Source organism: Dreissena polymorpha, chromosome 10, assembly GCF_020536995.1.
Source record: "Dreissena polymorpha isolate Duluth1 chromosome 10, UMN_Dpol_1.0, whole genome shotgun sequence".
In the NCBI taxonomy this organism is placed as follows: Eukaryota; Metazoa; Mollusca; class Bivalvia; order Myida; family Dreissenidae; genus Dreissena; species Dreissena polymorpha.
The window spans coordinates 38,645,184-38,660,951 of NC_068364.1; the positions used below are offsets into that span (position 1 = coordinate 38,645,184).

Sequence of the window (15,768 nt, forward strand, 5' to 3'; positions counted from 1 at the left end):
AACACAATGCCCTCTACTGCGCTTTGATGTCCCGCCGCTATTTTAGAGAAATCAATGCCTATGAGTAAGCCAAAATTAAATGGACCAAAACGAAGCTCACACTTCATCTGTATGTCATAAAGGTAGACTCAAATACAAAAAAACAGCTCAATATCTGAAAGCTTTGCGCAAAAAACCTCCGAAAAAGTTTATAATCCCGATAATTTCTAAATCCAAGGCCCATTGATTTGCCAAAAATCAATGGACCGGAACGATTTGACACTTCATATCTAGGTCATATATGTTTAGACTCGCAAAACAAAAATCAGCTCAATACCTGAAATGGTTGCATTAAAAAATCAGAAGGCAGTTATCACAATGAAAATTTCAATGTCCATTACTTAGCCAAACATTAATGAAACGGCACGTAATTCACAATTGGTCAACAGCTAATTTAGGTAGACTCACATACTATAAAAAGGCTCAATATCTGAAAGCATAACATAAAAAACTCCGGAAAATAGTTATGATATAAAACATTTCTAAGTCAAAGCTCATAACTTCGCAAAAAATCAATGATCAGTTCATAATAATATTGGTCATGTTGGTAGACTCACAGACCAAAAATGAGCTCAATATCTGAGAGACTAGCCTAACAAAACTCCGGAAAACATATTGAACAATCCTTAGTCCAAGGCCCATAACCTCGCCAACAATCAATGGACCAGAACAAATGTCACACATCGTCTATAGCTCATGACACTAGACTCACATACCAAAAATCAGCTCAATATCTGATAGTGTTTGATTAAAAACTTCCGGAAAACGGTTATTAAAGAAAATAAATCTAATTCCAATTCCCATTACTTCGCCAAAAATCAATGGATAAGAAAGAATTACACACTTCTTCTGGATGTCATGTAGGTAGATACACATACAAAAAATCAGCTCATTATCTGAAAGCGTTGCGTACAAAACCTCAGAAAAACATGTATTATATTGAATATTTCTAAGTCCAAGGCCCATAACTTTGCCCAAAATCAGAAGACAAGAACGAATTGCACACTTCTTCTGTATGTCATGTAGAAAGACTCGCATACCAAAAATCAAATCAAAATCTAAAAGCGTTGCGTAAAAACCCTTCAGAAAACTATTATTATAGTAAATATGTCAAGGCCAAGACCCAAACTACGCCAAAAACCAACGGCGGGGCACGAATTTCACATTTCATCTGTAAGGCATGTATGAAGTCTCGCATCAAAAACATCCATAAATTTGAAATATATAACTTCCCTTGTCAAAAAGTACATGTACCTACCAAATGACATATACAAAATATCTCCCTTTAAAGCCTAAAACTTCCCTTGGCAAAAAATTAGATCAGTCAAAGGCCCGGTTAGTCGTCAAACATGAACGGAACGGATATAATTTTACATTTCATCTGAAAGTAATGTATGTGGACTCAAAAGCCAATAACCAGCTCAATGTTTTAAAGTGTTGCGTAAACAACATCCGGAAAACAGAATGCCGGACGACAGACGGACAGACAGTGTGATTTCTTTTTGCCACCCTTCCGGGAGCATAAAACAGTAATCCTCAACTGAGCTAGAACCACTGTCCCTTGGAGTAAAACACTTACACCACTCGGTCATTTGTGCGCTTTCACCTATCCAAATTATATTTAAAAAATGTGTTTGTAACGCTTTATATTTTTTAGGATTTTAAATCCTTAAAGGTGCATATTATGGATCTTTTAGAGCATGGTAAATGATGAGTATTACTGTTCCTTTCAGAATCATAAATAAAACGACACCTTGTAAATTTGAAACATTTTTTTCAATTTTGTCAATTTACCAAATCGTGTAAAGGTACCTTTAAAGCCGGCCGGCTTGATATTTCTCACAACGATTCGGTTATCCCAACTGACCAGAATTGATCAGTATTTGTCAGACACATTCTCAAGCTTAACTCTTCCGTACTGATTTTCGCAAAAGTTGTGCCAAAAATGCTAAAAAGCATCTATTAATACGACACCTAGTCATGTACGTAACGGAATCGTCACTAATATTATTAACCTGTGACGCATGCACACTTTGGCTGGATAAACGAGGATCATTGTGTATTTAAAATCATGTTCGTAAAAAGTCAGAATGCAAGCTGATTGAATAAAAGCGATTTCTCAGATAAAAGCGATTTGTGGATTGAAAACAAAATCAAGCTTGATGAAAGTTTATTGAAATTTGTCGAGTAATATGCATAGATATTGTCAAAACATCACACTGCAAAAACTATTACGCTGCTATGTTCTGTCTGTTTGCTCGTCCCATTGTATACGGGTAATGGCATGATTATTCATCATTCATGCAAATTGCGTTGTAAACAAAAAAGCAATGGTCACGTGGTTTTACATGCGACCCGTGCATGTTTCAATTCAGATTATTTATGTGCATGTACAGAAATTGAAAAAAACCTATCTTTGTACTGAAGTTGGGCATTTCTTGACCAATTTTGACAAAACTATTTGCACATCTGACATAAATACAAACACATTTTGACACATAATCACTTGTTTGCGACACGTCACAAAAATGGGAATATATATTAATAAATAGTGTACAGCATGTAAGACAGATATCCTCACAAGAAACTATTCTCAGGCGTCATATGATATATGATCACAGAAATACTCAAAATCCTACTTTGCTGCTGTATCATATGGCATATGCTGATCAGAATCATCGTCATAATATTCTGCAGTGATATATGACACATGATGACTGAAATCCTCAACAATATACTATGCTGCAATCACATATGACATAATGATGATAGACATCCTCAACACGTAAATAAGTTGCAGTATCATCTGATGTATAATGACAGGAATTCTCAACAGGACAACATGCTGCAGTGACAAATGACATATGATGACATGAATCCTCAACAGGACACCATACTGCAGTGACATATGACATGTGATGACATAAATCATCAACAAAACGCCATGCTGCAGTGACATATGACATATGACGACAGAAATCCTCAACAAGACACCATGCTGCAGTGATATATGTCATATGATGACAGAAATCCTCAACAAGACACCATGTTGCAGTGACATATGACATATGATGACAGAATGCCTCAACATGATACCATGCTGCAGTGACATATGGCATATGATAACAGGAATCCTCAACAGGCCACCATGCTGCAGTGACATATGACTTAATATGATAACCTGAATCCTCATCTGGACACCTTTCTGCAATAACATATGACATATTATGACAAAAATCCGCTACAGGATACCATGCTGCAGTGACATATGACATATGATGACAGGAATCCTCAACAAGGCTCCCTTCTGCAGTGACATATGACATAATATGATGACAAAAATACTCCACAGGACACCATGCTGCATTGACGTATGACATTTAATGACAGGAATCCGCATCAGGACACAATGCTTCAGGGGCATATATTACATATTATATATGAGATATGATGATAGGAATCCTCACCAAGACACCATACTGCAATGCCATATGACATATGATGACAGGAATCCTCAACAGGACACCAAACTGCAATGGCATATGACATATGATGACAGGAATCCTCAATATTACACCATACTGCAGTGCAGTGCAGTTACATATGATGACATAAATCCTCAAAAGAACACCATTCTGCAATGCCATATGACATATGATGACAGGAATCCTCAACAGGACACAATGCTGCAGGGACATATATTACATATGAGTACAGGAATCCTCAACAGGACACCATGCTGCAGTGACATATGACATGATATGATGACATAAATCCTCAACAGGACACCATGCTGCAATGCCATATGACATATGATGACAGGAATCCTCAACAGGACACCATGTTGCAGTGACATATGACATATGATGACAGGAATGCTGAACAGGACACCATGTTACAGTGATATAAGAGATTTGATTACAGGAATCCTCAACAGGACACCATACTGCAATGCCATATGACATATGATGACAGGAATCCTCAACAGGACACCATACTGCAATGGCATATGACATATGATGACAGGAATCCTCAATATGAAACCATACTGCAGTGTAGTGCAGTTACATATGACATATGATGACATAAATCCTCAAAAGGACACCATTCTTTAATGCCATATGACATATGATGACAGAAATCCTCAACAGGACACCATGTTGCAGTGATATATGACATATGATGACAGGAATCCGCAACAGGACACAATGCTGCAGGGCCAAACATTACATATAATGACAGGAATCCGCAACAGGACACCATGCTGCAGTGCCATATTACATATGATGACATAAATCCTCAACAGAACACCCTGCTGCAGTGACATACAACATATGATGACAGGAATCCTTAACATGACAACATGCTACAGTGACATATGACATATGATGACAGGAATACTCAACATGATACTATACTGCAGTGACATTTGATATTAGAAATCCTCAACAGGAGACGATGATGCAGTGACATATGTGGATATAATGATGCAGTAAAATGTGACATATGATGACAGTAATACTCAACAAGATACTATGCTGCAGTGACAAGACATATTATGTCAGGAATCTTAAATTTGGTACTATTCTGTGACATATAATAACATAAATGCTCAAATGTATTTTGCAGTGCCATACGACATATTACGTTAGGAATCCTTAAAAGAAGACTTGTTTGAAGTTCCAGAGATTGCGAGTCACTTTGAAAATCCAGGGCTCTTGCAAATTATATCACTCTATAGATAAATACATCTTTCAAAACAGTAAAGATATCATAATAACACACGTTTTTTTTAAATTCATAAGCAAGTTTCATGTATGAGTTGATTATACATGTGATTCCTAGAGTGTTCAAATTGTTCAAATTGTTCTACTATAGCCAGATACAAACATGCTCGGCCTAATGGACCCATGGTTGTCAATGGTTGTCAATGGTCTGGAATTATATCTCACGAATGCCGAGACATAATTAGAAACAAATTTTCGGACCAATTTTAATGAAGATTTGGCGATAAATTTTGCTTCAAGAAGGTTCACGAGCGTTTTCATAATTCTACCAAGTGAGCGAGATAACAACCCGAAGTGACTGTGTTTCAAACTTGGTTAGATATGATTGGGCAGCATAATCTTAACACTTTGTATGACGAACATTCAATAAATGTAGCCTATAGGTTGAGCACAAGCTTTCCCTTTAACTTGACCTAGTAAAAATGTTTTTCATTCCACATACTTCAGTTTCAAACGCATCCCTTATAAGCTCTGTGACAAATGTTGTCACCAAGTTAAATGAAGTTTAAACATAAATGAGGCCATTAGACTGTTTTTAAGTTTTACTTACAGTACAAATCTACCTAGTTTTTGAGCCTTTGTGACCCAGTTTAACACTCAATGAAGATATCAATATAATACTGCTCTTACAAAGTTTAATGAAGATAGGGGAATACACGTGACCTCTAGAGAGTCCACAAGCTTTTCCTTCAATTTGAACGTTCGAACTACATTTTAAACACATGCAATAGACAGTCTCAGCAAATGACCTCCAGAGTGTTAACATGGTATTACTAAAATATATTATAAGAAAAACTGTCCTAACCAGACCCATTTAGCCCGAAAACATTTTCTAGGGTACCTCTTTGAACCGACTCAGGAAATTAGATTTAAGCAAAAACATTGCCTTTTAATAATCAAAGCATTTGCAAAACATAACACCAGACGTGAAAACTATTCCATGTGGCATTACATATGTCTTTGAACAGGGTGTTTAGAATTCTGAAAGAAGTTCCTTTTGTTTTATTGTGCCTTGTATGGGGTAAACACAATATACCATTTCAATGGTCATTTAAGAGGTACATGTATTAACACCTCAGAACATTGCTTGTTTATACATGTGTAGGGAAATTTCTTTACCCCTTGAATGTCTGTGTCGGATAATGTTAAGTCTTTGGGCACATGTGAATCTGTCAGTGCAAGATGTGAACTCCGTACAGCCAACGTTAAGCAATCATCAGTACGCATAATAAATATATACTCTTGTTTGTGATCTATGAACAATTAAAGGTTTTCTGTTCACATCTAAAATCCTTCCTAGGTCACTAGGAATGTTATCAAACTGTGTTGTATTGTTTTCTAGATAGGTGATCAAGTGCTCTAACGGAGATAAAATTCGTTAGTTAGTAGGGTTAAAATTAAATGAAAAATCTTATACAAAAATGTACTGGCCCTTCATAGTACATGTTATAGTACTCGTGACATACCCATCACATTTAAATCAGAGTATGTAAACATCAAAGTACAAAGACTGTTACATATGTGCATGTGACTTAGCTGTAACATTCAATTCTTTATTTTAGTTATCTTAGTTTTAGGCAAATATTTAAAGTCAACAATCAGACCTATGATAAATGACGACGATATCCCATAACGAACTATGGATGTTCTAACATTTTACTTCTCTACATGTATTCAAGTCAAGTGATTTTACAATATGAGATTATGGTTTTATTGAGGTGAATTGAATGTAAGATAATTGAAATAGTATCTGACTTTATCTATTGGTTTTCCCATTTTTAGAACATGGGATGATTAAACCATATGTACTTCGTCCTGACGCGTGATATACAGATAAAGATTGCAAAATATTTGTCCAGGAAGCATTTCATATTATTATGCGACTTTTCAATAATTGTGTTGATTGCATTTCACACTTGACATACTGACATTAGGAATACAAGGGCTGTTTGTAAAACACGCATGCCTCCCCCCAAATGGGCTGTCAGTTGTAGTGGTAGCCATTGTGTGAATACGTTATAGTATCCTTCAGCATCGATGACTCCAATACTTGTGTTGAGAATTATAACCAAATAAGTTGGTGCTAGGGGGCATGGGAGATGTTGTATTTTTAATGTCCCTCATGAACCAAACCAGTGGGACAGATTCGGCAATGTTTGCCATTTCATTTTTGGTTTGGTTGCTCTCAAGGCATTCACAATTTCCTGTCCTTTTTAAATGGGGCTATACACAAAACTTGAAAGAGATTAAATAAGATATTTATGTCTAACCTCTTTAAAAATGATGTGACCATAATTCTCTGCAAAAGTATTCGTATGTTATCATCCAGGATAAAATAACCGACAGACAATGACTACGCATTACATAAGGCAACCCTTTTGGAACTAGGACTTTAGCATTCTTGAGTTATCTGAAAATGCTTTTTCTGTAACAGATCACTTTGACCTTGTCCTTTGACCTAGTTACCCAAAAATCAAAAGTGATCGTCTGACATACATGACCAATACCCATATGAAGTTTCATAATTCTAGGCCTAAGCATTCTTGAGTTTTCATCCGGAAACCATTTTACTGCTTCATGTCACTGTGACCTTGCACTTTGACCTAGAGTCCTGAAAATCAATAGAGGCCATATGTCGGTCAAGACAGATGTCCTCATGAACTTTCCTGATTCTAACCCTAAGCATTCGTGAGTTGTCATCCTGAAACCATTTTACTGTTTCAAGTCTTCTTGACCTTGCCCTTTGACCTAGAGTTCTGAAAATCAATAGGGGTCATCTGTCAGTCATGACAAATGTCCCTATGAACTTTCCTGATCCCAGGCTTAAGCGTTCTTGAATAATCATCCGGAAACCATTTTACTGCTTCGTGTCACGATGACCTTGAACTTTGACCTTGTGACCTTAAAATCACTAGGGGTCATGTGCCGGTCATGACAAATGTCCATATCAACTTTGCTGATATCAGGCTTAAGCTTTCTTCCCAAAAATCAAAAGGGATCGTCTGACATACATGACCAATACCCATATGAAGTTTCATAATTCTAGGCCTAAGCATTCTTGAGTTATCATTCGGAAACCATTTTACTGCTTCGAGTCACTGTGACCTTGAACTTTGACCAAGTGACTTGAAAATCCATATGGGTCATCTGCAAGTCATGACCAATATCCCTATGAACTTTCCTGATCCCAGGCTTAAGCGTTTTTGAATTATCATCCGGTAACCATTTATTGCTTGAGTCACTGTGACCTTGAACTTTGACTTAGAGTCCTGAAAATCAATAGGGGTCATCTGCCAGTCATCATCAATGAACCTTTGAACTTCCCTGATCCCAAGCCTAAGCGTTCTTGAGTTATCATCCGGAAACCATTTGGTAGACGGACCGACCAACCGATATGTGCAAAACAATATACCCCCTCTTCTTTGAAGGGGGGTATATATATACTAATGGAATTTTATTTCATAAGGCACCATAATATACCGTCCTTAGGCTTTCCAGCCCCTGTGATTTTAGCTAGCTTGGGCCACTGAGATACATCAAGTCACAATTGTCAAAAATAATTAAAAATTTTCAATATTTTGTCACATATTAGAAAACTAAATGAACAGTGTATACAATAAACCAAACTAACACTTCTTGCATAGGTATACTGAAAATATGTGTTCATTTAAGAATGATCAATGTTTAAAATTGATAAAAATTATAAAGTGTTACAATTCACAGGAAAACAATAGAATAATTTGAAGTGTTTCTGTTGGTTTCATTCAAATGTTTGTCCACTCTAGACGTTAATCAATTACATGTGCGTGTATACGCATAATTGTACATGTCAGTCAGGAAAGTCGCTTGGTTACAGCGGTAGCTTTTTGATCCGCACCACCCAGGTTCAAATCCCAGTAGGGCCTATATTTACTAATTCATTTGTTTAAGTTACAGCTGCAATTGATACACATTTACTATTTTAATTATTTTATGAAAAACTCCAAAACTTAAAATATGTATAATCTGTAACAATTTCCTTTAAAGCCATAGGCAGATTTGAAAGAATAAAGAATAAAAGTGGAACTGTTGCCAAGGTCTGCTCTTTAGGTGGAAGTTACACAGGCTAACCAGCAAGCCACTGAAACTGAACATTCAGCTCATTGTATTGCTCCAGTGTTTGACTAAAACGACAAAGAATTCTTGAAAAACGGTGGTATGTGCTGGTAAAGAAGTGTAATTGTCTCCAAACTGAAAAAGGAACAGACCAAAACAAAAATCACAGAACTTGAAATCAATTCTATACGCAACACTCCTATGTTTTACTGGATACAGGAAGCAGATGTATGTCAGACTGAAGACTTATCATGCAGCTAGATGGTCTGTTTACTTTTAACTCAACATACCACCAGGGCCGGCAAGATCAGACCCCGCGCCATTGAGCCTGACCTATTGTGGCTAAATTGCATTGCGGACTGCACAGGCTAATCTGGGACGACACTTTACGCACATTCACAAAGCGCAGCTCATTTATTTAATCAGTTAAATATGGTTAAAGTGCACATGACTCTGAGAACAATATTGTGATATTAATAATATAGCATCGTGCACTTCTACATAGTTACGGGAGCATCGATGGCGTTAAAAGACTATTTGGAAGTTACAGGGAAAGAGTTCCTTCTGAGAATGTTTCCAAACCATTGTAAGTGAACTTTTTTAAGATAAATTTTTAGAGCTAAGTGAAAATAGCTATGTACAAACAGCATAAAACCAGAAAACCTGCGAGTAACTCACAATAGGTTTGATGATTTTTGCTGATGCTGTCAGCAGTATCTAAGGTTGGAAATGAAGCCTTTAAAACTTGAATCTAAAACGAAAGGTCTTTAATTAAATTAATTATATGAGGGACTACAAATGCGTCAAAATACGTATCTAAGTGGGGAAGGGTTATGATTGGGATGTGCTTTCTGCAAGTTTTCTTCAGTTATACATTAACAAGTATGATCATTAAAATGCCCAATCAAGATAATAAAAAATCAAATTTATGGCATTGATATTCCCCGCCAAATACATTTAGTTTCTAAATGGATGTAAATGCCTCCATGTATGCAGGGCCTTTTTTCCTGATTTTGAGAAGCAGCCCTGGCCCCCTCACTTCGTGAAAAAATTATTCGCGAACTTGTAAAAATTGTGAAAAAAAGAGTCGCGAACATCTAAAAGTTGTGAAAATAAACGAGTCACGAAATTTAAAGCATGTTTAATACTTGCATCATATAAAAATTTCTTAAACTAATGCATTAAAATATTATTTTCATTGTCTTGACACTTTTTTCTATAAAAAACCACAATATTCTGAATGGTAAACTCTATCTTAAACCATAGAAAAGCCTTACTTCTATCAATATATTGTATCGCTTATGTAAATATTAAATCAAATTTAAATTTAGAGTTGTGAAATGGCCGTTTTTGACAGTTTTCAGCCCAGAAAATCCAACTTTCACAGTTGAATATGGCTGTTTTTGTCAAGTATAGTGGCCTTACTAGATTTGTGAAATGCATTGTATCTGAGATAAAGCACAGAAAACTTACATCATACAAGAAAACAAAGGGCAACAATAGTTCCGCGGTCGGAGACATATGCTCCCCAAACAGGGCTTTGAACTAGTGACCCCAATTTTAATAGAGTTCATATACTGTTCAAGGCCAATGTGCATGTGAAGTATCAAGCCAATCGGTAAACTAGTTGATGAGATATTGATCGGAAACAATTTTCAAATTTATTGTGACAGTGAACTAGACCTATGACCTAGAGACCCCAATTTCGATAGGGTCATCTACTGTTCAAGGCCAATGCGCATGGGAAGTAACAATCCAATCGGTCGATTCGCTGAAAAGTTATTTATTAGAAACGCTTTTCCCACTTATTGTGCCAGTTACCATTGACCTAGTGACCCCAATATCAATAGGTGTCATCTACTATCCAAAAACAATGCACATGAGAAGTGTCAAGCCAATCGGTGATTCAGTTGACGAGTTATTGATCGGAAACGATTTCACACCTTGTGTGTAATAGTGACCTTGACTTTTGACCTAGTGACCCCAATTTCAATAGTGATCAACTATTGTCCAGTGCAAATGCACATGTAAAGTATCAAGCCAATCAGAAAATTAGTTGACGAATTATTGATCGGAAACAATTTTACTTTTAATGTGTAACGGTGACCTTGACTTTTGACCAAGTGACCCCAATTTTGATAGGGGTAATATTCTGTCCCAGACCAATGCATATATGAAGTATCAAGTCAATCGGTCAATGCCTTGACGAGTAATTGATCGAAAACAATTTTCACATTTATAGTGATAGTGACTTTGACCTTTGATCTAGTGACCACAATTCCAAAGTCTCATCAACTGTCAAATGCCTATGCACATGTGAAGTAAAAAAACAATCGGTCAATTCGTTGATAAGGTGTTGATCGGAAACGATTTTCACACTAAGTGTGATAGTGACCTTGATCTTTGACCTATTAACCCCAATTTCAATAGGGGCCATCTACTGTCAAAGGCCGATGCAAATATAAAGTAGCTTGCCAATTGGTCAATTCGTTGACAAGTTATTGATCGGAAACGAACTGGTCTAGCAACAGACAGACCGACCGACATCCAGCAAAACAATATACCCCTTCTACTTTGAAGAGGGGCATACTTACTCTAAACTATGAAAGTGTCTGGGTGTTTTTCTGTGCATGGCACTTCTCCTGATTTATATCTTTACACCCATTAAGTTTCATGTTAAATCTTATATAGTTTATGATACATGTATATAGCTTTGAAAAGTTTTGTGACAGGCTGACTGGATGACAGACTGACAAAGCCAATGGGATACTGTTCATATGCTTTTTAACTTGAAAGATGTAAAGTAAGTGTCATACACAGCTGAAAACGACTGCAATAAACTGAAGCTGGTGTACAGAGCCACTGTTGCAGCCCCAGCAATTGCATGCAACTCGGTTCCTTTGAAATTCGCTAACGCCTCTGTAAAAATATCATTACTTTCATTGGAATCACCTCCTCCTTAAATGAACAATTTTCAAAGTGATGTTGGTCCCATTTTGCAATTAATTGTTGACTACAAGTCAGCGCACAGTGCCTTAAGTAAAGCTAGGTTGGTCATTGTCGGCTCGGGAACTTCTGTAATGTACACTTGGTACTCTTAAGAATACTTAAATGTACCCGCGTATGGAAAATATACTGAAACGTACCCGGCAAATTTAGCGCTTAATTGGAAGTTATCCGGTTGTTGTGTTTTTTTTTCAAATTAATTATTTTCATATTTATGTCAATATTCTATAAATGACCTCTATATTATTGAAAGCATCACTCAAAAAAGCATGTCGATGCAGGTCTTGTTAAAAAAGAATTTTGTTTTGTATACCGTAGCGTGTTTTACGACATCGGATTTTGGACAAATTGGCCGGGTATGTGTAAGTATATTTTCCGTACCCGGGGTACATTTAAGAAGTACCCGAGTCGAAAATAACAGAACGAGCTTAGTAATCTGTATACATCAGGAGGTGCTTGGCTACTTTGTTCAGCTATATTTATTTCTTTATTTTTTTCTGATGTTCATTTTTTTTTTTACTGCTTTCTTATTATATTCATCCTCCACCTTTTCCCACATAATAAAAAGATGCTTTTCGTATGACTTGTAACACCAGTTATTAAATACATTTTTATTTCATTTATTAACAATTACATGCAAGAAAAATATCATTTACTGTTTTTCATAGCCTTTCAATCTACAAAATGAAAGAAATAAAATTTGGATTGATATTTAGTATTATCATTTAGAAATTATTTTGAGGATATATTCGTTTTAAACAATTGTGTTCAATTACTCATAATGATTAAGATATTTTAGCAAGGATGAAACATTGTTATTTGTTAGTTGTTTGTTAAATATTGCATTTGTAAAATCTGCCTGACTCAAAACACTATTTACTATCATTTGTGTTATCTTCCTTAAATCTGAGCCGCATGGGGTCATGTTTGCAAACAGGCAAAACCACATCAAATTGCAGAGGATCTAACAGTCATCAAGCAAAAAAGTTCACTCTGTCCTTTTTAGGTGACGCTGGTTGAAATGTGATTATTGACTAAGTAAAATGGTCTATGTTTCGAAACGGGAATTCCAAATACCGACGAAGTTTACAAAATGAAACAACAATGAAATACATGTATAGAAATACATTATTTCACACATACCATTATGCAACCATCTGTTTTCTTTTCCGACTTGATACATTAACTGCTTTTCATTGAATACTTTGCAGACACAACAGTCAACACTCGTACCGAAATCGCACTTAATTCGATGCACATTACAACTGTTATCTTTCTCGTAACGTTTGAGCGATGTATGTATTATTGTGTTTTTCGCATAAACAAGGATTCGTATAAACAAGGATAAAGTCCAATATAGAGTTAAAACAATGTGTTTTAAGTTTTAAAACACATTACAATCGAGTACTTGCATGAAACCCACTGTCAAAGTAGCAGAAATTTTGCTTTTGAGCAGTTAATAAAACGAATACGTAAAACCGCAGAAAATTAAGATAAGGTAGGAAGTTATATTTCACTAATTCCGATTCCCATAGCGTCCATAATCAACTGAAAACGTTTAAAGCATTTTTATTGCCTTTCTGAAGTATCAATTATTTCGAACCATTTTGAAGATGGATATGTACTCTTCCAATAATTTCAATAAAAACATGCTGTCTCGCAGCTTCTAAGAAAGTAAACCGCTGTCAAATGCACCCACTGTAGAAAACAGTGCATTTCTCAACGTTACCTACCGATATATTGTAAATTTAGAGAGACCCTTGCGTTTGCAGAATTGTTTCACGAACGAAATTCGTTTTATTTTCTAACACCGTTTCTTTACTAAAAATGGTCTTAGACAAATTAACTAATAAGGTGTTAGAACAATGCTCAGAAAAACATCTTAGACAAAAATTTTCAAGTAAAAAATTGTAAACATTACAATACTCAATGTTAAACACAATACATATTTCGTCTGCACAAATTCTACTACATCTGGGACCTGCACCGCCAGATTTTTCATTAACCCTGTTACATAGTTTTGATGTGTGGTATAACTAAAGACTTTTTGCTTCGCAAATAGTCTGCAAAGAATACATCTATTCAGTTTCATTATGATCACTGTTCGTTTTCACCATTTAAGGAATGGGGCCGGGTCCCTTTGGATTGGGTAATATCGCGTATTTTTGCCTAAAATTGGGAAATACATGTTGTTGATTTTATGCTTACAGATACTTGAAAATTGATAGTAAAAGTGATGTCAATATAATTCTAAGGTTCAACTTAAAGAGCTAGATTTGTAGATATTTTACATGTTTAAACTTATTTAAAAAAATATTCTTGGAAATGTTTAGGTCCCATTCGGGAAAAATATACACTTTTTCCCATTGGGAATGGGTCCCCCTACGGCACCCAAATTTGAACGAAAAAATTACTGATGATGCACAGATAACTGAGGAACATAATTCAGCTAACACCATCGGAACATAAACATACATAACGTCTTGCACTTGTACAAAGTATTTAAAAGCAACATATAATGTTTCATGTAAATAGGCACAAAACTGGAAAACAAATTTGAAACAGAGAGTGCACATGTGCAGACCAACCAAGCGACCAGCAGGGGTGTTCAGTACACGTGTCATTTTCAACTTGAACAAACTTTAGGCATATATATGTTTGTTCATGGATACCAGTAATCATGAATTAAATTGGTACAATCATAAAGCGGTTTAAATGAATGTCATCAATAATGTGAAAAATGTGTATAACTTACATAGTTTTTAAAATGGTAAGTATTAAAGTCTGAGAGGTGAAGTGGTTATGTTTCGGATTTTAAATAAGCTTCTAGAGGTCACTGGTTTCAATCCTGAGATAAATTGTTTGAATCTTTTTTCTTGCTTATATAATAATTTAAGTTTAATCAAAATATAAGATATAAATTAACATTTACATTGAAGACTTTTTCATAATATTTAAATCTGTGTCACTTTAACTGATAACAAGCAATCAAGTTTCTCCCTGTTTAAAGGAAATGGTTTATACCCTTATCATCAGCAAAATATGTGATGTACAATCGAGTTTCATCCAAAGTTCAAAAAAAATTATATACCCCTATTATCAGCAAATTGTTATATGCAATCACTGTTCACCCAATTTTCAGTAAATGGTGAATGCGCCTTTTTTCAGCAAATATATCCTATATCGAGATATTTTGGTATCTTTACAATGGACTTAGTACTTGCCGTGTAGTTTAAGCAGATTGTGGTTTTTAACAGCCAACATTAATCCTCTAACAGTTGGAACTTCTGAACTTTTGTATTATAAAAACTACCAACTGTGTGTGTCTTCATTAAAATGTCTTGTTTTGAGAACATTCATTCAATTTTATAAAAACGATTCAAAATATAAGGGAATATATAACTTTATAATTGGTCAATGGAGGACGGTTCATAATACCTATTGAAAATGGCAATGTCTGTAGGCTCAGTTCATAAAAGTTCAGATTTAGATAAGGACTATTCTTGTGGTGCTTGCGAAAGTAAAAAGTTCGAAACAAGTGCTGAATTTTTCTTTGAAACATGTATGAAGTGTTTTTGCAAAAAAATGCCTTAATCATCATGATCAAATTTATGTCAATCATTTGAAGTATGGAACAGGAGAAAATAGAAAATGACCCCTAGCAAAGAATTTGAAGGATTTGTTACTGAGAAGTGATGTTCACAGCAACAATAACGTGGAAATGTTCTGCCAGAACCACAGTTAGCTGTGCGGCTAAATTATAAAAAGTAGGCTAAAATAACGTGAATCAAAAATATCTTAATTACATTACATTAACACTGGAACAATCGTGCATAATGCC

General features: G+C 35.5%; 2 protein-coding genes across 6 annotated transcripts in view; one reads left to right on the forward strand and one right to left on the reverse strand.

Moving 5' to 3' along the window:
- Positions 1 to 15,768, forward strand: part of LOC127848500 (uncharacterized) — a 458,919-nt gene that overhangs the window by 366,633 nt on the left and 76,518 nt on the right. The gene's annotated exons all lie outside the window — the stretch shown is intronic.
- Positions 1 to 15,768, reverse strand: part of LOC127848498 (dynein axonemal heavy chain 7-like) — a 281,861-nt gene that overhangs the window by 41,264 nt on the left and 224,829 nt on the right. The gene's annotated exons all lie outside the window — the stretch shown is intronic.